The sequence below is a fragment of the Ambystoma mexicanum genome, chromosome 14 (genome assembly GCF_040938575.1).
Source record: "Ambystoma mexicanum isolate Mex_15411 chromosome 14, UKY_AmexF1_1, whole genome shotgun sequence".
In the NCBI taxonomy this organism is placed as follows: domain Eukaryota; kingdom Metazoa; phylum Chordata; class Amphibia; order Caudata; family Ambystomatidae; genus Ambystoma; species Ambystoma mexicanum.
The window spans coordinates 289,556,150-289,583,692 of NC_090940.1; positions in this window are offsets into that span (position 1 = coordinate 289,556,150).

The following is a 27,543-nucleotide window of genomic DNA, read 5'->3' on the forward strand; positions in this document are numbered from 1 at the left end:
TACGAGGTACAGCACCTGCAATACAAGAGCAGCAGGTCAGTCGCACATAAGAGCAATAGCGCATACAAAGACTTATAACAGAACGCTGGTGTGAACTTACCTTTTCTTGAAAAAACAACTCTGCGTTCTACGTACTTTCGCATTAAAGGGAAACCTACAAGGCAAAGACAACGAAGTGAAATTGGGCAATTTGAACTCTTTGGCGAACCATATAGATGGTAAAGACTTACCCATTGAATCAATGTTGTCTGAGACTCGACAGGATCAGTGAAGTAACTGGATGCTAGACCTCTACGCACCTCTGCATACTGTTGCAGGACGGAGAGCCTGCCATTCTTAAAACGAAGGTGAGACATAGCAGAGGTGGTTTCAGAAGACCACGGGAGGCGGGTGTGGGTCTTCCGCCTAACAGTTGGGTAACGTTTCAGTTAACCATTTAGGTGCACCTTTGTGACTGCATGGATACAGAGGAGACACGTGAAACCATTTAACACCAAATCTGCCAGTCCCGTTCGGCGCCCATGTGGTGACCAGGTGAGCGTAACAGAATGTGAAGCGTCACACAAACCTCTACCTGGGCACCATGGAAAACTCTGAACGGATCAACTAGCCCAGCTTTTGGGGGAACTCAGAGCAGAGGTGCATTTGGCTTGGCAAGAGACTAATGCTCTAAGAAGGGAACTCATTGTGGCAAAAGAGCACACTGATGACCTTGCCAGACAATTACTCCAAGCCCAGGCTGGTAATACGTCGCTACCTGCGATGGGGGGATCAATCTCAACTCCGTCAAGTAACCCAGTACAGGTGGTCCTACCGGGAGCCATTCCCTTAGCTCCACCAGAACGCTTTGCGGGAGACCCCAAGCGGTTTGTGGTCTTTATGAACCAGTGTCGTCTACACTTTCTTTTTTTTTAAAACTTCTTTTTATTATTTTCACCGTAATACATACAAACGAACTTTGAACCAATTCGAACAACCCCCCCCCCATTCCACAGCATCCTCCGGACCCCTCCCATTCATCCTTTTCCCACCCCTTAACCATATATATCCAGCAGTTTGAGTCTTTGAGGACACCATTGTTCCCTAAAGTCCCCTCTCAAATAGGCCAGCGTGTCTCCCCACTCCGCTGAGAAGTTCTCCAACTTATTATCGACTGCATACGCAGCCCATTCCATCGAGACAATGTCCCACATTTTCCTCAGCCAATCTTGTTCTGTCGGAATCGAGGGAGACTCCCACCTCTGTGCGATGAGGGCCATCGCCGCCAATGTAGAGATCACTCTCGCTTTAGGATGACCTAGCGCCCCCCCATTTCCCCCTGACCACCCCTACCCGAAAGTATCTCCCGGGGACCATAGCGATCACCCGCCCCCAGATACTGGGAGTGGGCCCGTGCAAGATCATTCCAGAACGGCTGGAGCTTCGGACAATCCCACCATATGTGTGCCACAGTACCTCCCCCTCGCACCATCTCCAGCACTCCCCTGAAGTAGCCGGATAGAAATCGTGCAAGCGGGCCGGGGTGTAATGCCAACCGTATATGTATTTATACCATGCATCTTGTAGCTGCACCGCTTTTGCCAGTTTCGGGATCTGTCTCCACAGCCTCTCCCATCCCTCAGGCCCTAAACTGACTCCTGATTGTTGTTCCCAGGTCTTCATATACGCCCAAGAAGGGTGCGAGCCGGTGAGCTCTAGCTGCCTATAGAGGTTGGATATGAACCCCTTAGATCCATCGTGAGTAAGAAGGAATCTTTCGAATTGAGTCAGATCCCGGGTCGCAGCCTTTCTTATCTCTGTAGACATGACCCAGGGCCTGATCTGGAAATATCGGTGTCCCTCCCGCTCTCCTATCCCGAATTCCCACTTACATTCCTCGAACGTTTTAATTCCTGTCCCACTGAACATGTCCCTCAGGGTGCTACAACCCCCGGACTCCCAGTTCCAAAACGCCCCTTCCTCTAGTCCTGGGGTAAAGTCACCATTTTTAAAGATTAGGGTAAACGGAGAGGGGAGGGTCGTGATTCCTCTCCTAACCACTGCCCTATCCCAATTATCCACTACACCCTTCGTGATTGCGCTTAAGTAAAGGTGGGGTGGTCTCAATCTTCGTGGGAGCCACAACACCTCTCCTAAATGGCGCCAAGCAACAGCTCTGTCCATTTTTACCCAGTGTTTGAGATATTCCGTCGAGAACCACCCCCTGATGACTCTGAGCTGCGCGGCCTCGTAATAGCGATGAAAATCGGGGAAAGCCAGCCCCCACTCCCCCTGGAGGCCGTTAGTAAGCGTTTGGACAGGCGCGGCCTCTTGCCATCCCAGACAAAGTACTTGACCGCCCGATCCAGTTTTTTAAAGAAGGTTTCTGGGACCGGCAAGGGAATAGCCTGGAACAAATATAAAGGACGGGGAAGAGTAACCATTTTTAGAACCGCCCCCCCTCCCCAACCAGGAAATCTTCCGGGCCCCCCATTTCCTCAAATCCTTTTTGATTGCCCCTAATATGGGCTCATAGTTTGCCCCAACACAGCACGATAACGAGGGCGTTATCCGAACCCCCAAGTAACGAAGCCCAGCCGGACTTCACTTAAACGGAGAGAGTGCTCTTGTCTCTTCCGCTTCCCCCTCCCCCAAAGACAAGTTCAATAGTTCGGACTTCTGCAGGTTGACGCGCAGCCCAGACACCTCCCCAAATTTGGCAAGTAGTTCTATGCTGGCCCTAATGGACCCCTTAGGATTTGTTAACGAAAGTAACATATCGTCTGCAAACTCTGCAACCTTATGCTGGGCCCCCCCGAACGGTATCCCTCTAATGTCGTCCGCCTCTCTTATTGCCTGGAGAAGCGGTTCCAGATATATTGCATAAAGCAACGGGGAGAGTGGACACCCCTGTTTTGCCCCCCGCCGTAACCGAAATGACCTAGTCATCTCACCATTCACCAAGATTCGCGAGGTGGGATTTCTATAGTTAGCAGCAACCAAGTCTATACACCCTGACCCTAGGCCCATTCTCACCATCACCTGGAATAGAAACAACCACTCCACCCGATCTAACGCTTTTCCTGCGTCAAGCGCCAACAGGATCGCCGGAGTGTTCGTTTTACGGGATTTCTCTACCAGATGGGCCACCCTCCTGATGTTATCGGAAGTTTGTCTTCCCAGCACGAATCCTGCCTGTTCTGGTGAATAAGGGAAGGCAAATGCTTTTCCAGGCGCCTCGCTAATATTTTAGTAAAAAGTTTGGCCTCAGTGTTGATAAGAGCGATCGGGCGGTAGGAGGTGCAGTCCTCCGGGTCTTTCCCCATTTTATGGATAAGAGAGATTTTGGATTCCTCCATAGTGGGGGTGATCCCACCTTCACCGCGAAATGTGTTGAATAATTCTGTTAAATGCAGAACCAGCTGGGGAGAATACATTTTATAGAAGGAGGCTGGGAAGCCATCGGGCCCGGGGGCCTTATTGAGTGGAAGGGACTCGGTAACAGAGCGCACTTCGTCCTCGGAAATGGGACGGCCCAGCTCTTCACCCTCTTCCTCAGATAGGCGGGGGAGGAGCATGTTCTCCAGGAACTCTTTCTGCAGCTGAGGGTGCGGGGCCTGCGACGAGTACAGCACCTCATAAAACCCCACTAGCCTCTCCCATATCTCCTCAGCTCTAGTGAGCCTCCTACCTTCAGCATCTTTGATTGTCGCAATAACCTTATGCTCCTTCTGCCCCCTCAGAAGGCGGGCCAAAAGGGAGCCTGCTTTGTTAGCCTTGGTGTAGAATCCTTGCCGCACTCTCAACATAGCGCCTTCCGCTAGTTTAGTCCTTAGGATCCCCAACTGTCCCTCCACCAGCCTGTACTCCCTATAGGTCTTTCTCGTGGGGTTTTCCTGTACCCGTGCTCTGGCCTCCTCAACCTCCCTTTCCAACTGAGTCTCCAACCCCCTCAACTGCCTGTTTCTCTCCACCTTCATAGCGATGAGCTCCCCCCTTAAGGTCGCCTTGAAGGCATCCCACCTCGTACTCTGACTGGTGTCTGAACCCTTGTTTCTCACAAAGAAATCTTGGATCCTGTCCCTTATCTCCTCCCTCAACACGTGATCCCTCAAGAGTTCCCCCGGAAACTTCCAACTCCAGACCCCCGGCTGTTGTCCCCCGAGATGCATGGTCATCTGCACTACCTTATGGTCAGCTATCCCCAATGAGCCCACCTCCACGGCCTCCACTTTACCCAGCAAAGTGGCAGATACCCAAATGTAATCAATACGTGACTGGGTTTTGTGGACATCAGACAGGAAGGTAAACCCCTCCTCTCCCCCCCTGAGAGCTCGCCAAACATCTCTTAACCTGGCCTCCTCCCATCTCTCCTTTAATTGGGGAGACGCCACCGCGCCACCTCCTGCATTTCCCTGCCGCAACCTTTCCCACCCTCTATCCCAAGCGAGGTTAAAGTCTCCCATCAATATCACTTGCCCTCTCGCGAAGTCCTCCAGGGTACTCAAAGTTTCCCGCAGGAATTGATCCTGACCTGCATTGGGGCCGTACACTGAAGTGATGGTATAACACACGCCCTGTATCTCCCCCTAACCATAATATACCTCCCGTCCCTGTCCCTAAGGATATCCTGGGGTCTAAAGTTGATGCCTCTCCTGAAGGCCAGGGCCGCCCCCCCTTTTTTTGTTGGGCCTGATGCAAACACTAGTTGCGGATAGTCTTTCAAACGCAGGCGGCCCTGGTCTTGTCGGCGCAGGTGGGTCTCCTGCAATGCCAACACATCTGGTTTATGGGTTCTGGTAAATTGCTCCAATTTTTTCCGTTTGAGGGGGGAATTCAGCCCCCTCACATTATGTGTTAGCCACCTGAAAGCCCGGGAAAGGTCTCTGGCCCCTTCCTCCACTCGGCGCTCGCCTTATCCGGATAGTGCCTGTCAGCCCTCCTCTCCACTTCTCCCGCAACGGGCACAGGAGACTGCCCTCCCCTTCTCCCCTCCTCATCCCTGCCCTGCTGTTCTCCCAAGCTCGTCCCCGCTCAAAGAACGCTGTGGTTACCTCCCCACCTCCCTCCCCACCCTGCAACCCCAACTTAGGGTGAGTCCGTCCCCTCCCACCTCCCCCCTCCCTACCCTCCCCAACCTTCACGGACAGTTCTGCCCTTATTTGTCCCAAGCTGGTCTGATCACCACTAATCGCCTCTCACCCCCTCCCTTTCCTTTGAAGGCTTACGAGGCCCACCACCCCTATCACTCCTATCGTTCAGGACCCCCCCTGCGCTCCCTCCTCCACCTCCCCGGTGATCCCTGAGAGACGTGACTGAGCTCCCTTCTGAGGTTGTTTTCTTTTTTCCCCCACCATAGACCATTTCCAAGGCTTCGACCCAGGCCTGGGGTCGCCTGCATGGGGGGAGTCCCGGTCGGGGATACTCTCCAGGTCGACCTGCAGAAGCTTGGCTCCTTCCTGTACCATTGTGATGCGCTTTAGCATTCCCTCCCATTCAAACACAAGGCCGAACGGAAAGGTCCAATTGTATCTAATGCCTTAATCACTGAGTACCTTCAGGACGGGTTCCATCAGTTTCCTTTTCACTAATGTGCTGTTTGCCAAATCCTGATAAAGCGCTATTTGCCGGCCCTGGTATGTTATCGGTTCTCTCTGGCGTGCTTTCCGAAGGACTGCCTCTTTCTGGGCGTACCTGGCAAAGGCCGCCACGACATCCTTTGGCCTTGGCGCTGTCCCTTTCGGAGCCCTCCCCACCCTGTAAACCCGGTCGAGCTCGACCTGTTCCGGGGAGTCTATACCCAAAATGTCCGCAAAGATAGCCTGGGTCACTCCTTTTAGGTCCTTGTCTGTAACCGATTCTGGCAACAGCTTCACCCTTATGTTAATCCTACGAGACCTATTTTCCAAATCTTCAACCTGTGCCTCCAGGTTCCGAGTGGCGACCTCTAGTCTTTCGATAGCCTCACTATTGGCGGTGGTATCTTTATCAACGTCCTATAAACCTTTCTCCAGCAGATCGGTTCTTTCACCCAACTGTCCCATTTCTTGCCGGATCTCTCCTAGAGCCTCGTTCAAATCCGCTCTCATGAGCTGAAATTGGTCCTGGAACGTTCTAGCGAGGTTGGTCTGCAAATTGTGTATCTCGCTCAAAAAGTCTTGTTTTGACATCAGAGCGGACGCCCGCTCAGCCTCTGATTGACTGGGGACCACTGCCCCTTCTTGGTCATTTTTGTCCCTGCTCCAGTGTCCTGCGGGGCCCATAAAGAGCGAAGGGAGCGGGACATCTCGCTCGTGCCCAGGTGGGCACGTCCACTTTTACCCTTCGCTTTTGTAGTCATGCCTCCTGCACTCACTCTTCTGTCTCCTTGGCACCTGTTTCTGGATGCGCCTGCGGAAGGCCCCCACCGTGGGGGTCGGGCCTCTTGTATCCCGGCAGTTCCTGTTCCCTCTAAGGTTGCCCTCTAGACTTCACTGCCCCCCTGGGGCCCACTGCCATAGTCTTTCCACACCAGGTCTGGCCTCTCAGGTGGTCAAAAACAAGCTGCCTGCTTCCAGAATTCCGAGAGTCTCCGTATCTCTATGCAGCTTGCTGCTTGAATTCTGAGGGGCTCTCCCCCTACAAAGCTAGCCCAGCCCTCGGGCCCGCCAGAGCACCCCCGAGGGTGACTTCCTCCCTGGCGGGGTTGCGGCCACCAGCTTTCCACCCCCCCCCCCCGGGGGAGTCGTAAATGGCCTCACTGGCCGCCCTCTGCCGGCTTCTTCCTTCCCTTCCTCAGCGCCGCCAGATCCGGGGACAGTTCTTTCCTGAACAGCTTGGGGCTGGGCCAAGTCCCCCACTCCACAGAATTCTCGCCGAGATCCCACGAAAATCCGCAGGGCCGCCCCGCGGGATCTGCTTCGCCGTTCCCTGAGGCCCCGGCCAGGTACAGCACAGTGACGCAGCACCAGCTCCTCCACGGCTCCCACGATCATACTCCTCAGCCGCAGGCAATCCTATCGGGCTTGCCGCTTCCACAGGGCCAGCCCCCCGCAAGTCTCACGCTGGGGAGGGGGCCGCCCCGACGGCTCCTCCTCTGCTGAGGGGATTTGAATTTCGGGAGTTCGCTTCTCTACCCGCGATCGGGCCTGGGGAGTCGCGAGCACCCGCGGCCGCCAGCCGCCTCTCTTCGATCCTCTGATGCCAGCCCGCCGGCACTCGCCACCTCCAGCTCTCCCAGTCTCTCACACGGGGGGCCCTTTCAGTGTAGTTTATCCCGCTGGCGGGGTGGTGGGCACCTCTTTGCCTTTGGGGTACGGGAGCTCGGTCAGCGCGGTCACTCTAAGCCAGTGGCCATCTTGGAAGTCCGTCCTCTACACTTTCTATGTCGGCCAGGGGACTTTCCGAACGATCAATCCAAGGTGGCCTATGTGCTTTCATACCTCAGCAGCAGCGTAGCAGACTGGTCAATACCACTAGTTAATCAGGATGATCCTCTCCTCCGAGACTTCCAGGGGTTTCAGCAGCATATGGAAAAGCTGTTTGCCCGACACTCCCAAGGCCAGGCCTTAGATAACGAACTGCTGTCTCTTCGGCAGGGGAACCAAGACTTGTTAACTTATATTGCAACCTTCAACAGATTAATGGTAGAGACCGGTTGGCCGGAAGACAAAAGGACTACCATATTTCATCGGGGGTTGAGAGGCGAACTGAAGGACGTCTTGGCCCAAGTCGTGAATCCTCCCCGAGACTGTTCGGAATACATAGACCTTGTGGTGCAATTAGACCACAGGTTGCAGAACCGGAAAGCTGATCGAGCTAAATTTGATAATCGAGTGTTTGTGTGTCCGAAAGACAACACCCCCAAGAGTTCAGACACTTTGGAACCCATGCAAATCGGAGGTGTTCGAGGGCAGTTATCTAAATCTGAGAGAGATAAGAGGAGACAATAACAATTGTGCCTATATTGCAGAATGGCCGGTCACTTCCTCTGAGACTGTTCTGTGAAACCTCCCAAGAAGGCAGTCGGGGTTGCCGACAAGGTCAGTGTCGAAACAGAGCCGGAAAATTACCCCACCCGGCAAGCGTAGAGGTCCGCTTGTCGAGCGAGCAGAAGGAATCCCAGACCTCGCATCTAGCCTTACCAATAATCCTTTTAGTCAACAGCACCCATCTCGTATGCACGCAGTTAGGGCTTACATCGACAGTGGAGCTATAGGTAACTACATGGATCAAGAATTGGCGTCAAGGATGTGTCTTTCTCTGTCTCAAAAAGCAACAACCGATTTGGTCATCACCATCGACGGAACAGAGATCTCTTCGGGTCCTGTAACACACTCGACGAAGGAAATGACCCTGTTGTGCCAAGATGGCATTGTGTTCGACTTAATCAAGGCCCCGCAATTTCAAGTACTTCTGGGAATACCGTGGTTAGAAACGCATAATCCTTGCATAGACTGGCGTGACAAGAGGTTAACCTTCTCAGGATGTGCTCATACCTGCTATCCAGAGAAATCACTGCCCAAAGCAATCGCAACAGTCATGGGTCCAGCAAATCAGCTATCCCAGGAATACCAGGATTTTCAGGATGTTTTTCATAAAAACCAAGCCAACACGCTTCCACCTCATAGGCCATATGATTGTCAGATCGACCTAATACCTGGAGCTCAGATCGCATGCAGCAGAATTTACGCCCTCACAGAACCCGAAAATCTTCAACTAAAACAATACTTAGATCAGTACCGGGCTTACGGCTTTATTCGTCCGTCCGAATCCCCGGCGGCCCCCCTTATTCTTTGTCCCAAAAAAGGAGGGGGACCTAAGAACTTGTATCGACTACCGCGCATTAAACCAAGTGACAGTCAAAAATCGGTACCCCCTACCGCTAATCCCAGAACTGCTGGACCAAGTAAAGGAGGCTCGAATTTACACTAAACTGGACCTCAGAGGGGCGTACCATCTCGTACGAGTTAAAAAGGGGGACGAATGGAAAACCGCCTTCCGCACTCAGTATGGACTTTTCGAATATCAAGTGATGCCCTTTGGCCTTTGTAATGCCCCGGCAGCGTTTCAATATTTCATGAACGATGTCCTTCAAGAGCTGATCGACGTTTGTGTGGTCGTATATATTGACGATATCCTTGTGTACTCGGCCTCAGAACAGGAACACGTAAAACACGTTCATGCCGTACTTGAGAAACTTCGGCAACACAAGCTGTATGCCAAATTAGGAAAATGTTATTTCCATGTTACAGAGGTCCAGTTTCTAGGGTTCGTTCTAACGCCAGGTGGAGTGCGAATGGATTCGCGGAAGGTGGATGCTATCCTTAAATGGCCCTCTCCAACTTCGGTGAAAGGAGTGCAAAGCATGCTTGGATTCGCAAACCTCTATCGCAGGTTCATTCCAGGTTTTTCGCATTGAGTTCATCCCATCACATTCTTGCTACGAAAGAACAAACGCTTCCAGTGGTCTGACAAAGCTGAAAAGGCCTTCCAAGACTTGAAAAAGAAATTCACCTCAGCTCGTTTTAAAACATCCGTGCCCAGACCTCCCCTACGTGGTGGAGACTGATGCGTCCAGCTTGGCGATGGGTGCGGTTCTTTCTCAGAAAGATCCCGAAACAAGTCAACTTCATCCGATGGCCTTATGGTCACGCAAATTCACGGCGCCAGAACTGAACTATGCTATAACCGACAACTTCTGGCCATCAAGGCAGCATTCAAAGCGTGGCGACATTACCTCCTTGGGGCCAGGCACACCATCACTGTGATTACCGATCACCGAAATCTACAGTACCTCAAGTCAGCCAAGGCCCAGTCCGCTCTCCAGCTTCGATGGGCTTTATTTTTTGCAGAATATGATTTCGTTATTACGTACCGACCCGGTTTCCGAAATGGCAAGGCTGATGCACTGTCCCGTATAGGGATGGAAGAGGCATACTCAAATCCGGCCCCGTACCCATCATCTCAGGGGGAAGAATCCTTGGAATCATCACTTCACTAACCCTGGATGACACCCACACGGAGATCTCACACCTCTTCAATTCTGAGGCTTTACAAGAGTGGTCTACCAAAAGCAGCCATCATTCTGTTATTGAACACTTACCTTATTTTCAAGGACGCCTCTACTTACCTAGTAAGGAACTGCAAAGACAGGTTATCTCAAATTATCATGAGTCATTTATGGAAGGCCACCCTGGAATTGCAAAAAACTGAAGCCAAGATAAAGAGACATTTTTGGTGGCCAACATGGCGAAAAGATATCAGACAATTTGTACTATCTTGTGGCATTTGTGCACAGAACAAGGCCCAAAAAAAGAAACCACCAGGTCTATTACAGCCTTTGGACATACCGCCTACACCCTGGCATACGTTATCCCTTGATTTTATCACAGATCTTCCTCCCTGTAACGGCTTTAACACCATATTAGTAGTGGAAGACTTATTTTCAAAAATGGCCCATTTCATTCCGTTAAAAGGCTTGCCCTCCGCTTCAATTTTGGCAAAGGAATTCCTAGAACAAATTGTCCAGATACACAGATTCCCCTCCGTCTTAGTCTCAGATCCGGGCAGTCCATTTATTTCACAGTTTTGGAGAAAATGTTGTCAGTTGGCCCAAATTGACGTCAGACTTTCGACCAGTCACCATCCCCAAACGGATGGTCAAACCGAGAGAACCAACCAAACATTAGAGCAATCCCTAACATGCATGTTGCATCAAACTGAAGGCAATTGGAAGGACATTTTATGGATAACCGAGTATTCCTACAGTAACTCTTTGCATTCCAGCACAGGGCAAACTCCATTCTATACAATATATGGAATACATCCACAAACCTCAGAACTCGACCCACCTAAACATTTGGAAATGCCTGCCGTAAGCAGTCTGCACACAACCATTACCCAAGCCTTCAAGAGGGCAATGGAACATTTGAATCAAGCTAAAGAAAGATACAAGAAATCTGCAGATCAACATAGGAGTGAAGCTCCTAAATACCAGATTGGAGATGAGGTTTGGTTAGCCTCCAGACATATACCATTAAAAGGAACCCACACATTCAACCCCAGGTATTTGGGACCATACACCATCAAGGCCATCATCAACCCAGTGGCAGTAAAACTGGAGCTACCTCCAAACATGCAAGTTCAGCCCGTATTCCACGTTTCCCCTTTGAAACCAGTACAACCAGGAACTCGGATAACAAAACCGCCAAGACCTATTTGGGTAGACAGTGAACCAGAATTTGAGGTGAAAGACATTCTGGACTCAAAGTGGGTCGAATCGAAACTTTTCTATCTAGTTGACTGGAAAGGTTATGGTCCCCAAGAAAGTGACCATGTTCATGCACCCTGCCTAGTAAACCGGTTCCATCGAAATGACTCGACCAAACCTGGACCAGCGAGACAAACCACCTTGGGAGGGGCCTTGAGGGGGAGTGCTGTCACGGTCCATACCCCCACACATCAGGTGCAGACCAACCTGGCAAGGACTTCGACTTCCATGAGGGCCTTTAAGGCCCCAAAGACTCTCTCATGGGCTTCCTGGACTTGGTCCTGGCGCCGTTGGCGCCAGGCTCATGCTGCCATCACCAACATGGCAAGTTTCAAACTAAGTGAAGCATGTGTGGACCAATCTGAGGCAGGCTGAAGGGACTACTTGTCTAGGGAACTATTTGCTTGGGTGTGGTTGCTGTGACTACTTTACCTGGGAACTACTTTCTGAAGGCTATATAAACCACGCCTTTAGTACAGAATACGCTTTACGTTATTCTGCACTCCTGCAGCGTAACGCTCACCGTGTCTGTTACCTTCAGGCCAGGGCCAGTCTGCTACAACGCCAGTCCAGTTTCGTCTCGAGCAACCTGCAAAGGAAGGAAAAGACATCAGGTTAGCCGCACTGGTCAAGGATTCCACATCGCTATCCAGCGCATCGTTCATACCTACCTGAGAGATGCTCTTTCCGGAGAACCAACGAACCTCCATCTCTCGACCGCTCCCATCTTTCGCCCGCCGCTCCGGAGTCGCTGCACCCGTCGGATGCAAGAAGAAACATCAGGTTAGCACATATTGGGGAAAAGCCACCTTGAACAGTCAACTCATTGCAGCGTCATACTCACCTGAAGGCCGCTCCTACTAGCGATCCGGCTAGTCTTCACCACGCGGTCCGAGGTACAGCACCTGCAATACAAGAGCAGCAGGTCAGTCGCACAGAAGAGCAATAGCGCATATAAAGACTTATCACAGAACGCTGGTGTGAATTTACCTTTTCTTGAAAAAACAACTGCGTTCTACGTACTTTCGCATCAAAGGGAAACCTACAAGGGAAAGACAACAAAGTGAAACTTGGGCAATTTGAACTCTTTGTCGAACCATATAGATGGTAAAGACTAACCCATTGAATCAACGTTGTCTGAGACTCGACAGGATCAGTAAAGTAACTGGATCCTAGAACTCTACGCACCCCTGCATACTGTTGCAGGACGGAGAGCCTGCCATTCTTAAAACGAAGGTGAGACATAGAAGAGGGGGTTTCAGAAGACCACGGGAGGCGGGTGTGGGTCTTCTGCCTAACAGTTGGGTAACGTTTCATTTAACCATTTAGGCGCACCTTCGTGACGGCACGGATACAGAGGAGACACGTGAAACCATTTAACAGCAGATCTGCCAGTCCCATTCGGCCCCCCTGTGGAGACCAGGTGAGCGTAACAGTACCACTCTGTGGGATAGTAATATTTTCTGTTATTTCAGCGCTCTGAGACCTATGGGTGTGTACATTTATATATAAGAAATACATTATTATTAGTATTATATTTATTATCTGTTCAATAAAAACCCTTGAACTATCTATGAGTTTCTGTGGATTATTAAGGCCATCTGTGACACTATAAAGGAAGTATAATACGTTTTGGCCAATTCAAGAGTTCATAAACCTATTCTTCAGAAGTCTATCCCTAATCTACCACAACTGTAATCCAAATAATACCTTGTGGGAAGGCTCTTCACAGGGTCTCTCACAGTTGCAACTTCTCTCAGTCTTCCTTCTTTCTCCCCTCTTCTACCAGACCTCCCAGAGGCATCAGGGTCAATAGTTCATTGTTTCATGCTCCTTCTCTGGAGGTTCCTCTAGGACTCACAAATGGTCTATCCATAGACCTTGGATTATCTTTAGGAATTCCAACTGGACGATCCATGACCTTGTTTTTTCTATGAGTTCACAACTTGTCCTTCCTGGACCAACGTTTCTCTCAAGGTTCATGTATGCATGTATTGAGAATTTGTAAAGAGCATCGTTCGCCCAAAGGCACCATGGTGCTAGAACAGCAAACAAAGAGAGCTATCAAGACTAGCTTTAAAACAGATGGGTTTTCAGGGACTGCCTAAATAATAGGTGATCCCTGATGGAACGAAGGGACAGAGGAAGCAAGTTTCAAAGTTTGCCAGAACAGAAAAAGCAGAGCCACCAATCCGTACAAACTTGACACGAGGAACCACGACAAGACAGGCATGGGCTGGGTGCAGAGCCTGCGACGGGATATAAGGGCAGAATTTCATCTATAAATATTCCACACCCAAGCCGTAAAAAGCGCAATATACCAAGCAAAGGGACTGAAAGAGGATGCGTTTGGCCACAGGGAGCCAGTGAAGGGGGCAGAGTACCAGTGTAGGGTGTGAGTAACGAGGGGCCGACGTAGCCACTCTGCAGAGTTCTCCTAGAGTCGGTATATGAGATAAGCTGGTTGCCCCAGAAGGAGACTATTGCAGTAATCCAATACAGATAGAACAAGAGAGGCAACCACTGTGCCCTGAACTGAGCAGGTATGAAAGGGAGAACTCTGTGAAGGATTTTGAGCTGGAGATGGCCTTTCTGACACACAGCACTGTCTACTTTTCAGCCAAAATCATGGCAGAGATTTTTACTCCCTGGTCCTTAATGCCCGGAACAGGAACCAGAAAGTCCAAAGAGATGCGGCAGACAGGGTGTCCACTACTAACACATCGGTCTTGTCACCATTCAGCTTAAGACAATATTTGCCCATCCTCTCCCCCATGGCCGCCAAGCATGCCCTGAACTCAAAACTCAGTTTGCATAGGGACCTTTTCCAATAGTAAATATTATAATACTCTTCTGTCATAGGCAAGGGTCCTCTGCTTAATGTTCTGCTACAGCAGGAAGGCCTATTGGCTTAAGGCTCCATTTCCTCCTAAGCATGTAATCGGTATTCCCCAATCACCTTGGTTGCTTTCCCCTTCCATGGCATCTCGGCTTCTTTCAGGACCCTCGGTCTGCCTTCTTCAGCTTTCCTCCAGAACAGTAGTTTCATCTACCAAGCAGAGAGGTGTTGGTCCACCCTCTCTTTCATGGTCTCCCCCTGCATCAAGGGTGCATAGATCGGCACATCTTCTTCCTATGGGATAATTCCCTCTACTGGGTGTCCCCGGCCTACTTTATACACACTAAACTGTGTCTAAGGAGTGATCTGATTAGTTATTCTCCACTTGGTTTTATTACCTTGTCGTGATTGGTGATTCCTTTCATTTCCTTCAACTACTGTGGTAGATCAGAATCAGGAGACGGACAGGGTGGCATGTTGTCTGAATGTGTTTCTTTATTATAAATCACAAGCCCTAAGCTATCCCTAAGTCTAAGATTATCTACCCCATTCTATAAAGATAATCAAGGATGCTCATTAGGATGTCATTCAAAACAAGGAAGGTCCTCTGTTCAGAAACCTATGCTATCCTGAGTTCTGTCCCTACCACTACAACAGAAAATGATCTATTGAAAAAAGGTACATTAAAAGAACGATGGCTTGTTTCTGAAAGCACCCACTCCACCCTCTTGTGTATCTGTATGAATAGGGACTCCTCGCCCCGAAGTACATTCCAAGCAAGTACAGTGATTGTATCTGTACATTTTCTCTCCTTGGCACAGTTCAAACATGCTTACTAAATGTCTGTCGTCCTCTTTCTCACTTGATACGTAACTCCTGTCCCTCCACTCTGAGGGGTCGCCTTGGATTTTTTACCAAGCAAAGTCCTGGTGGTCTCTCAACATGGGTAGTTCCTTGTCTTTACCCCACCTTGGGGTCTCATTCTTCTCACCCCGCCTTGGGGTCTGCATGGCCCTCCTACCAGTCCCCCAGAGCCAGCAGATACCTCTGTTCCCTGGGTGGTGCTCTTTGGGAGTATCGGGCGGTCGGCCATCGCAGCACCACTTCCTTTGCTTCTTCTCGTTGTTTCATGTTGGGTGTAGCTTGCTGTCTCTTCCTGTTGGTTTCCAACAGGAGTTTGGTACTGGCTCTTTAGCGTGCCAGATGTAGGCTCCTTGAGCAGCGTTCGCTCTTCATTTCTGTTTTGAGCCAGGTGCTTGCAGAACCTGGTCCCCAGGGATCTGCGCTTTCTGTGGGCTCGGCCACAGCTGAATCCGCCGTGCTATTTGTATGTTCTGTATTTTCTGTAAAAAAAAGGCATGCCATCAACAGTAAGACAGACACAAGTGGCCACAGTTCTCCAGCATTGGATCTTTCATAGATTCAGATGCTTGAATATTCCCCGTTGTCAGACTGGGAATCCTCTGTGATAAAAATAATTATTAAAATGTGTTTAATATACACACATTGCTACATAGCAATGCATGTACATAACCCATTATGGCCTATGAGCCATTCTATTGTGTAGTCCCTCCACCTCACTTTGGTCCTTTATGGCTGCAACCAATGAGGTGGCAGGTCTTAAAATCCGCCCCCGGCAGCCATATTCAGATTTTTCACCGCAGTCTGACAGACATAAGGAATCCTCAAGCTCTCTGATCTCTTCAATTCTTTTTCTACTTTTTGTGTGGAATATATTTTTCAAATATATTCTACTTTGTTCCCCTGCTAAGGGGCTTTGGTCTCAGATAATTCTGGGACAAATAGCTGTTGTTTTTGACCCAAAATCATTGTGTTAATTTTCTCTTCAGAATGGCTGCATCTCAGGCTGTCAAGAAGCCTTACCTGTTCAGGGACTGCATGAGGTGCAAGAAGAAGTTAGTTTACATGAAGGACCCCCATGAACATTGCATTTACTGCTTGTATCTGCATGACATTCAGAAATGCGATATTTGCAAGACTTTTTCCAACAAGACCCTTCAGGACAGGCACAGAACACTTCTTTTACACCTGGAAGCCAGAGATCAATCTTCGGATGAAGAGTCTGTCAGAACAGCTCCTGTCCACTCCAGCATTCCTTCTGAGAGGCAAACTTTGAAGAGAAGGTCCTCTTCAGTGGAAAGGAGTTCCTCTCCCATTGCCAAAAGCAAGAGGAAGCTAGAGTTAATACCCTTTCTGCCTCCACTGGACTCCTCGAGCCAGAAGAGGTCACATTCATCAGCAAAATCTACCTCCAAAGGTAAGGAGGAGTTTTCAGAAAGCTGGGGGGGGCATTAGTCGACAGGGAAACCGTCCACGAGCGATGGGAAGGATAAAGACCTGTCGTCAGCCAGACTGGCGACGAAACTCTCATCGATGACAATTACACATAAGACATCATCTACGGCAAGATCCTCAACATCGGATTTATCGTCCACGAAGCAGTCGTCGACGAAGGAAACACACCATTCGTCCACGAGGCACTCGTCCATGGAACGCTCGTCCACGGAGCACTCATCCACGGGCAAACAACATTCATCGACAAAACACTTGTTGACGGGAGAGCGACCATCCAAACCACATTCGTTGACGGAACTACCATTGGCGGGATGCTCGTCAACGAAGGTACCATCGACCACAACACCGTCGGCGACACTGCAAGTTCCTGCATCTACGGAGGAATTGGAGCCTCTGGCGCCTTCCGCTCATGCCAGGGTGACACCTGTCATTGAGGACAGTTTTCTTGAGGCTGCTGAAGCTGCTGAACCAATGGTACCACAAGTTTCTCCTTTGGGGGACATGGCAGAGCTTCCTGATGTGATTCTTCAAGAGGAATTTTCAGATGCAGAAGTGGTGGAAGAATGACCTTGTCCTTCCCCTAAGCAACACCGTCCCCCTTGGCAGCCGTCTACTGAAGAGGCCGACTATCCTCATGACCCGATACTGATGTTGTCCATACAGAGGATCATGAACGAGTTTTACAGGCATCAAAGGGAGGAGAGCAGGCCGGCAGATCCCATAGAACTGGAAACCCGTCGTCAGAGAGACACATCTCCAATTCCAGGCATGTCAAGCAGTTCACCTCACGGGAGTAGACCTCAAAAGAGAGCACGATCACCTGAGCCTGCTCGAAGGTGTAGGAGCAGGACTCACAGTGCTTCACCGACAAGGGTACCATCACCACCATCATCGCATAGACCTCGATCTCCGGATAGGGATCCAACAATGGTGCCGTCCTCCGTTTCAGTCTCAGATTGGCAGGAGGATCCTTTTAGAGAATTCTCTGATCCAAAAGAAGGCGAGTTTACACAGGAGCCTGATGCAGCCAGTGAGTAGGATGACTACATCGTCGAGAAGCCCAGGAAGAGAGATTGCCCAGGCGATGCTTCACCTCTGGATGATCTAGTTTTTTTCCATACCATAATAGACAAGTCTGCAGGATTGTTCAAAATTCAGGTTACATCAGAGGAAAAGAAAGTGGTGCTTTATGAGCACAGGGACAAACGCAGGAGAACAGTGACCACCATTCCTCTCCTCGACACCTGTTACGCTCACCTGGTATCCACGGGGACCCCACCCAGCCCAGGTTGGATAATTTGCACTCTTGAAACCTCTCGCGGTCCCTTGGTAAGGCCTCTGGTTAAAGATGGGTCTTAATATTGTAAAAGTTGGATTCCCCATCCTGCTCCTTGTGGCAGGGGCGTGTAGATGTGGGGGGCGAGCAGCGACCAAGTTACTTCACTGGTGAAAGCCCTCCTGTGGGAATCCAGGCCTGCTGCGACTCTGTAGGTTTGCTGCTTGACAGTCTTTACATGCAGTTCTTATGTTCCTCTTAGTTCAAATAATAATGTCTTGCTTCTTTCCTTTTAGGAATGGAAAGGTATTTTGGTGTTGTCATGCAGTTTGAAGATTAGCATGGGGCGGTAGGCAAAAGCGCAGTGTGCACGATGCTGTCCGGTGAGTAATGCACGATGCGCAGCGCTGTTTTGCCTTTTATATTGCTAACATGTGTCTTTTCTCTCCTTGCAGGTCGTGATGTTCCTCGCCTAGCGCCGTAATGTTCCAGCGATGATACTGACCAGGAGATGACTACCCAGGTAAGAATTGTGTGGCTTTCTTCGATCGGGAGGAAACATGAGTAAATGCTTACTAATGCTGTCTTTCTTTCTCCTCTTTCCAGGTTATGGTATTCCAGGATGCGTGCGGTGCCGGATGATGGAGTTCGTACCTTCAGGTGAGTGGAACTGAAGTCGGCGATGGATTGAAGACAGGATACTGTTCCAGGTAAGTTTCGTAGTGTTGTTTCTCTCTCTGCAGGTCCTTGGTTTCAGGTAAGCTGGCATCAAAGAACTGGACACAGTGAGCGTTACGCTGCCCACAGCAGAATAACGCGAAGCATGTTCTGCTGTTTGGGTGCGGTTTAAATAGTCTCAGGTAAAGTAGCCCAGGTAAAATAGTCCCAGGCCTGCCACACCCAAAGTAGTCCAGGTAAAGTAGTCTGAGGCCTGCCACACCCGAAAGACTAGACCGCATAGCTCAGTTCCTTGTAACTGAGCTATGTGTGTGCCTCTATGTTGGCTGAACCCCCCAAGTTAAATAGTCCCAAGTAAATAGTCCCATTCTAATGTTGGTCTTCAGGATGGTTATGAGCCTGGCGCAAAAGGCGCCAGGACTGACTCCAAGAGAGTCTTGGATAAGCTTTTAAGGCCTTTGACCTGGCCCTAACTGGAAGGCTGACTTGCCAGTGAGGACCAGGGCTAAGGGTCATGACAACACCATCTGGGAGTCTGGAACCAAGATTCTGTCTACGCCCTTGTCTACTCCGGCTCTGGTGTCCACACCAGAGAAGAAATATAAAGCACCCAAGTCTGCACCGCTTTGTTTGAGAGGTCATACAAAACTGGACTCGGTTATCACAGTTGCAGCTAGGAAGAAGTTGGTCAATCCCACTTCGCCGCTGTCGGCACCACCGGACAAGGACGGGCGTAAGCTAGAAGTCATGACTGAGAGGTTTGATCATGAGCTTTGGCTCTGCATGTCCAAATTGGCTAAGCAGTTACCACCAGAGCTCCAGGAAGAGGATAGATCAATAATCGCAGATGGTGAAGCAACCTCGGATCATATGACCGATGCAGCGGTTGATGTGGCCGAATCAGGCTTCAGACAGATGGCACATGGCACTGTACTCAGAAGTCAGGCCTGGATGAAGGCTACTAATTTCAGGCCGAAGTCCAAGTGCAGATATTGGACATGCCCTTTGATGGACAAGACCTCTTCCGAAAGAAGAGAGACGACCACCTGAAGGGAATCAAATCAGACACTGACACAGCCCGAGATATCAGTTCTTTAAAGGACAAGGACAAGGATAAGGGCCGTCAATCTTTTTGCCCCTTTAGAGGCTCATCTTCTAAGTACAATGTCACACCCCGGTGGGGGGAAGGGTAAGCCAGGGTAAGCCAGTTCTTACAATGCTGGCAGTCAATTACATCAGACAAATGGGTGTTACAGGTGATCCGAAAAGGTCACACCTTAGAATTTCTAGACCAACCTCCTTCCCTGCCTCCAACTCCATATGTTAAGGCAGGTCATGTCCGAAGTGCAAAAACTGCTCTGGAAAGCAGTGGTAGAGCCGGTGCCGTACCCTCAGAGGGGAAAGGGTTTCTACTCCTGCTTCTTCCTCATCAAGAAGAAAAACGGTCAATGGAGACCCTTCTTGGACTTGAGGGCACTCAACAAATATATCAAACGCATAACATTCAAGATGGTAGCATTACAAGGAGTGCTTCCTTGGTTAAACGAGCACGACTTCTTGGCCACTTTAGACTTGGATGATGCATACTTCCATATACCGATCCATCCAGCTCACAGGCAGTTCCTCAGGTTCACAGTGGGAGAGCATCATTTTCAGTTTCGAGTGCTCCCTTTCGAGCTGAAATCAGTACCGAGAGTTTTCACAAAATGCTTGGCACCAGTAACTGCAAAACTCAGGAGGACAGGAACGGAAGTCTTCCCATACTTGGACGACTGGTTCATAAAAGCATGTTCCGCCACAAGGGCTCGCTCAGCAGTTTTAAGGACCATCAACCTCCTAAAAGAGTTAGGTTTCTCCATAAATAACACAAAGTCCTGCCCCGTTTCCAGCAAGACAGCTCTCTTTCTGGGAGCCAAGTTCGATACCAGCATTCCCAGGGTTAGACCATCGGCAGAAAGGGTAGCAGCGTTTCTACACTCAACCTTGTGCTTCCTGGAGAGAGAGAGACAACATCTGTACGCTCTTACAAATCACTTATGGGCATGATGTCCTGGTGCATATTCCTCATACCAAATTGCAGGCTTCGCATGAGACCAGTTCAGGAGGCCCTGGACCACCAATGGAAACAAGCTCTGGGATGTTGGGAGGACGTCGTCCAGATTCCATCTACGTTACACAAGACTCTTCGATGGTGGAATGTTCCGAGGAATCTTCTACAAGGGATGTCGTTTCAAGCACCGACATCGACCCTTCTGCAGAGGATGAACGCGTCATTATCAGGGTGGGGCGCTCACCTTGCAGACCTCCAAATCAAGGGCACTTGGTCAGCACAAGAGTCCCAACTCCACATGAATGTGTTAGAGCTGAGGGCCATAAGGTGGGCGCTGAAGGCTTTCCTGCCTGTGGTAGCTGGACAGGTAATTACAGTCCAGACAGACAACACAACCTCCATGCACTACACAAACAAGCAGGGAGGCACAAGATCAGAGATCCTGTCACAAGAAGCCCAACAGCTATGGGCATGGGCCTTGCACCACGGAGTGCAGATCAAGGCAGAGCATCTTCCGGGAGTGGACAATGTCCTAGCGGACAAACTAAGCAGAGAATACACGTCTCGTCTCACGAGTGGGTGCTGGACGAAAAGGAAACCCAATGGATTTTTGCATTATGGGGCCATCCGCAGATTGACCTTTTTGCCACCAAGGACGACAAGAAGTGCCGAAGGCTCGCCTCGAGGTACCAGGAGTATCAATCGCTGGGAGACGCTTTTTCAGTGGCTTGGACGGGAAAGTTCCTCTATGCCTTTCCCCCCATTCCCCACATTGCGAGGGTACTACGCAGACTGAAGGAACAGAATTCTTCAATGATCCTAATTGTGCCGGATTGGGCGCGTCGTCTGGTACTCGACTCTGAAGCATCTATCCCGACGGCCCCGATTCGCCTCAAGGCGCATTAATATCTGTTGACGCAACAGAACCGCATGGTCCTCCACCACGACCCGAGGAGCCTATCTCTCAAGGCATGGTTCCTGAGCAGCGTAAACTGATGAATCTTAAGCTACCATCAGAAAGTTGGGACATCATTAGGGCCGCAAGAGCCCCGTCGACACGAGTCACCTGCACCAGGAAGTGGACTCGATTTTCCAAGTGGTGCGAGAGATCTGCCATCGATCCTCTCACTGTTTCGGTTGACCAAGTTCTACCCTACTTATTGTCCCTAGCTAACACAGGGATTTCATTGTCCTCCATCAAGGTCCATCTGTCAGCCATAACGGCGTACACAACAACTCCGGAGATGCAATCCTTGCTCTGTTTGCCGGCGGTTAAAGTCTTTCTGAAAGGGCTGATGCGTATTTATTTATTTTATTGTAAAACTACAGTTTTATACACAATTATATTAAACTTTTGTTACAAGTTCCATTTTGTCAATAATTCATTATGTCCATTATTTCTTCAGTTTTTTGCATTTAGCTGTTGATTTAGTTTCACTGGTTCTCGTTTCAGCAACATGTCCAAATAGTCTACTACCGCGCAGACTCATTTTACATTTTGGCCCTCTAAAAGTTGTTTCCACAGTTCAATGTCATTGTTCAATTGGGAAAATTTTTCAAAATGGATTTTTTACGCTGATTAATGGTTTCAGTACACTCTGTTATTAGGTGTTTACTTGTTTCAATGTCAAGGTTACAGAACCTGCAGGTGCTGTCCTGTATTGTTTTATCTTTTCTTCGCCATAGTGTTTCTTTGGTACTCAATGCATTTAGTTTCAATCTCAAGAATTGCATACGATGATGTTTTGAAGGACACCGTGTCAAGAATCTTGGTGCGCGTTTAATTTGTATTCACTGGACTCTATAGTTGCCAATGATTTCAGTTTGTCTCGTGTTTCGTTATTGAGAATCCAGCTCCACTGCTCAAACTTTTTTTTTTCAATTTGTAGTGTTAGTTGCAGTTCCGATTCCTTTATGAACGCTGCTGCTAAAATATCCTTTAGTTTTATGTACCATTCTTTTAGCAAGGTTATTTGATTTCAGTTTTCATCTTGAAAATCTCAGAGCCAACACGAACCTAAGCCACGCCCACCATTCCATAGGGACACCCAGTGACTCGTTATAACCTAGTGCGCATGCGCATGCATTTAAGTGTCATTAAGTGTGGTGTTTGGTGTTCGGTGGCGGTCTATGGTTAACCTGTTGCTTGGTTGCCAAGGAACCAGGAAGAAGCCTCCTGTGCTTCCTGGTCTACTCGGGTAGTCGGAGTTGGCAGACACGGCAGCAGAGATTGAACGAGGAGAGCGGAAGAATTGCTTGGGGAACTAGACACTGTGGAGGGACGCTAGCAGAGGCCCGTTCCTCTAACAGGAACTAGGGACGGTGGCTCTGTTGCAGGGGAGAGGAGACTCTCAGAGAAGGCGGACCCAGGCAGGGCGGAGCAGTGACTGGGTGGAGGGTGCTGGGTTCGAGGAGGAGGAGCGGTCTCTGGAGTCGGATGCAAGGAGTGAAAGTGCTCAGAGGAGGCGGTAAGAATGGGTAAGGGGAAAGGTAAGGTTGGAAAGAAAGGGGGGGTGGAGGAGGAGGAGGCAAAGAGGGGGAAGGCATCTTCTGTGAAATTTACACCTGTGGAGGGGGACAAGGGGGGAAATGAGGGACGGCATCGCAGCAGATCCCCTCAGAGGGATGATGAAGGGGGGCTGGCCCGGGACATCTCAGGGTCGGGGGCTCCAGAAAAATGCATTTTGGAGGGGCTGGAAGTCTCAGTGAGCAGTAAGTCTGAAGAGAAGATGCAGTCTGATAGTGTGTGGAAGGTAGTGTTGAAACCTGAAAATCGTGACAAGACGTTTCTGGGGGTGAATCCGACGGAGATTGCTAGATGGTTGAAGGCAGCAGTGGGAGATGTTTCCCGGGTACAAGTGGTGGCTGGGGGTCGGTTGTTGGTGGAGGGGTCGGATGCTAATAGCAAAGCAAAGATTCTGGAGATGCATTGTCTGGGTAGGCATGCGGTAAGAGTGTTTGATCAAAGTGGAGTGTCTTGTAAGGGGGTGCTGTATGGAGTGCCAGTGGTTATGAGTATGTCTGAGGTGGAGGAGCTACTAGCGGGAGTGGGGGTGGTGGAGGCGTGGAGGTTGGGGAGGAGAGATGCACATGGGGATGTGGTGTCTACAACTGTGGCAGTGAGATTTGAGAGAACGGAGTGTCCGGAGGTGGTGGAGATGGCTTATCAGAGGTATTGTGTGAAAGCATATGTGGCAATGCCATTAAGGTGTTATAAATGTCAACGATTTGGACATGTGGCGAGAGCATGCAGGAATGAGAGACATTGTGGGAGGTGTGGTGGAGAGCATGATGTAAAGGAATGTAAGGTGGGGACTCCGGAGAAATGTGTGAATTGTGGGGGGGGAGCATTCTTCCGCGTTTAGGGGATGTGAGAGTTACAGGGTGGCGAGAGAAGTGGTACAGGTGAGGGCGGCGGAAGGTCTGTCTTATGCGCAGGCTGTTGCAAAGGTGAAACCAGTACGGGTAGTGAGTGAGGTGAGTGAGAAAAAGTTGGTGGTGGATGAGGTTGTGGGAAGAAAGAAAGTGCTGGGTGAAGTGAAAGGTGTAGAAATGGTGGTTGTTCCGAAAACTGAGTTTTTGTGTTTTATAGTGAATGTGCTGGATCTGGTTCAAGGGAATACGTCTATCAGTACATCAAATCTTACGAAAGGAGTAGTGGAAGCTGGGAGGAGGTTTTTGAATGTTGTAGATGTATCAGAAGAAGATGTGTTTAAGAAGGTTGCTAAAGTGCGGAAGCTGAGTGGGGTGCCGGCATGAGGATTTTGCAGTGGAATGCGAGGAGTTTGTTGAAGAATGGACAGGAGTTGAAAGTCGTGTTGTGTGAGGAGTTGAATGTTGACGTGGTTTGTATTCAGGAGACGTGGTTGAGGGGGGTTTTGAGATTTGTGATACCAGGTTTTGAGTCGTTTCGTAAGGATAGGTTGGAGGGGAGAGGGGGGGTGTGGCTTTAGCAGTTCGAAAGGGGTTGATTGCAAGGGAAATTGTGGTGGATGGAGCAGTAGAGGCGATTGGGGCAGGGATTCGGGTAGGAGGATCGGAAGTATTGGTGCTGAATTATTATAATCCGTGTGAGGTGGTAGAAGTGGGTGTGTTGACTGGAGTGATAAGAGGACATGTGGGACCGTGTGTTTTGTGTGGCGATTTTAACAGTGCCAACACGTTGTGGGGTAGGGATAGGACAGATATGAATGGAGAATTGTTGGAAGACATGGCGGATGAATTGAGTCTGGTATTGCTGAATGATGGGACGGGTACGAGGTTGGATGTGAGGACTGGGAAGCTGTCGTGCTTGGATTTGACCTGGGTGACTGCTGCAATTGCAGGTGAATGTGATTGGAAGGTGCGTGAGGATGGAGACATGGGGAATGATCATTCTGCTATTTTGGTAACTGTGAGGGGTGAGGTAGGGATCAGGTCACGTATGACTGGGAGTCGGTTGAATTTTAGGAAGGCTGATTGGGAGGTATATAAGGGAGTGTGTCGGGATTTGATTGTTCCAAGGGGAAGAGAGGGGGGGTTGGATGAATGGAATGAGCATCTGGTGCAGGGAATGAAAGCAGCGTCTGTGGCAGCAATTCCGGAGGTTGAGAAGGGGAAGGGTGGGAAGATCGAGGTTCCTTGGTGGTCGGTGGAATGTTCAAGAGCAGTGGCGGCACGAAAGAAGGCTAGAGCAAGAGCGTTGAGAACGGGAATGTTGGTGGATTTGGTGGCATATAAGAAGGCTAAGGCGGTGGTGCAGAAGGTGATTAGGGAAAGAAAGAGAGGATATTGGAGGGGCTATTGTGGGTCCCTGGGGAGTGATTCTGGTGTGAGTGAGGTTTGGAAACAGTTCAAGCGGATGTCCGGATTAATGAGGTCGCAGGGTGGTATGTCTGTGTTGTTGAAAGGAGAAGAGGTTATTAGTGAGGATGGGGATAAGGCGAATTTGTTGGGGGAATATTTTGCGGGGGTTCACAGTTCAAGGAACTTCCCAGAAGAGGTGAGGATCCGAATGGGTGTGGTAGAGGAGGAAACGCGAGAGGTGGTGGCGAATGTTGGGCCTTGGGAGGAGCAATATGAGGTTTCATTTTCGATGGTAGAGTTGAATGGAGCGATTCGGAAGGGGAAGTGGTCTAGCCCTGGAGTGGATGGAATTATGTATGTATTTTTGGAGAAGTTGCCTGAGGAATGTAAGTCGGAGGTATTAGCGTTGTTCAATGAGATCTGGAAGAATGGAGTTTTGCCGAAGATGTGGAAAAGAGCGATTGTAGTGGCGATTTTGAAGGGTGGCAAGGTTCCTACAGAGTGTAAGTCATATAGACCGATTGCGTTGACTGTTGTGTTGTGTAAGGTTATGGAACGGATGGTGGTTGAGCGATTGGGGTTTTATTTGGAGTCGAATGGATGTTTGAGTGACTTTCAGAGTGGGTTCAGGAGGAATCGGTCGGTGGCTGATCCATTAGTGAGATTAGTGACTGGGGTGGAGGAGGCATTATGTGATGGAGAGTTGGTGGGAGCGTTCTTTTTGGATTTGGAGAAGGCGTATGATATGGTGTGGAAGGGAGGGTTGTTAGTGAGACTGTTGGAGATGGGTGTGAAGGGAATAATGTTTCGGTGGATCAAGGCATTCTTGGCAGATAGGACATTTCAGGTGAGAGTGAGGGGGGTGCTGTCTGAAGTTTGGAAGATGGAGAATGGGACACCGCAGGGGAGTGTGATTAGTGCGATGCTGTTTAATGCGATGGTGGATGGGTTGATTCGAGCTTTGGCGGGAATTGGGTGTCAGGTGGATTTCTTTGCGGATGATGGTGTGGTCTGGGTAAGAGGGCAGTGTTTGTTGTTGGTACAGAGACGGTTGCAAGCTGCGATTGTACGCATGGAGGAGTGGTGTGGGAAATGGGGTTTTTCGGTGTCTGTGGATAAGAGTGTGAGTATGGTGTTCTCAAGGAAAAGAGTGCAGCAGGAGTTGAATTTGGTTTTGAAAGGTGTGAGGGTGAAGAGCGTGGAAGAGTTTCGGTACTTGGGGGTGATTCTGGATAGAAAGTTGAATTGGAATATGCAAGTGGATGGTGTGGTGGATAAGTGTAAACGCAGGCTGAATTTGTTGAGGGCGGTGACTGGGAAAGAATGGGGTGCGCAACAGAAGTGTTTACGAATGTTGTATAAGGGGTTGATTTTGAGTGTGATGGATTTTGGATGCCAGGTGTCAGTGGGTTATACGTCGAGTCAGAAATTGCGGTTAGATAGAGTACAGCCGAGGGCATTGAGAGTGTGTTCGGGTGTGATGAGGTCCTCCCCAGTGAATGCGGTTCAGGTGCTTGTGGGAGAGATGCCATTGGGGTTGAGGAGGGATGCGTTAAATATGAGATGGTGGGTGAAGTGTAGTGCGAAGAGTGTGGCTCATCCGGTGCGTGAATGTTTGAAGTATAATTGGAGGTTTGACTATTACAGGGATCGGTGGAGGAGGAAGGGGGGCACTTTTGGGTTTCACATGTGGGAGAAGGGAGTGCAGTGGGGTGTGGGTGATTTGATGATTGTGACAGATACGGATTTGGAGAGAAGGCCGAGGTGGATGATGAGATCTCCAAAGGTGTGTTTGGAGTTGGCGAATGTGGTATCGAAGAAGAGAGGTATGCGGGGTGAGATCAAAGCTTTGGGTCAGTAGTATGTGGCATGAAAGGAAGGATACAAGGTGTTATCGGATGGTTCAAAGGATCCTATGTCTGGGAGAGTGGGAATGGCGTATTATCTAGAAAGCATTGGGGAGTATAAAATAGGACGACTGACAAATGATGTGTCTATTTGTACGGCTGAGTTGGTGGCGATTGCATTGGTGATTGACAGGGTGTATAAGTTGGGGTATGAGAAAGTGGTGGTGTTCTCAGATTCATTGAGTGGATTACAGGCGATTGTGGCAGGGGATGGTGATAGGAAGGATGTGATTTTGGACATTAGGATGAAGATTGATCGGTGTGTGCGCGGGGGTATGGATTTGGAGTTGGCGTGGGTTCCCAGTCACAGTGGCATTTTGGGAAATGAGTTGGTGGATCTGGCGGTGGGTGAGGGTATGAGGAGGGGAGCGATTGATGTGAGGTTGCCTTTGAGTGTGGATGAGGTGAAGGCTGTCATGATGAGACGGGTCCTGGATGAGTGGCAGGAGAGGTGGGTGAATG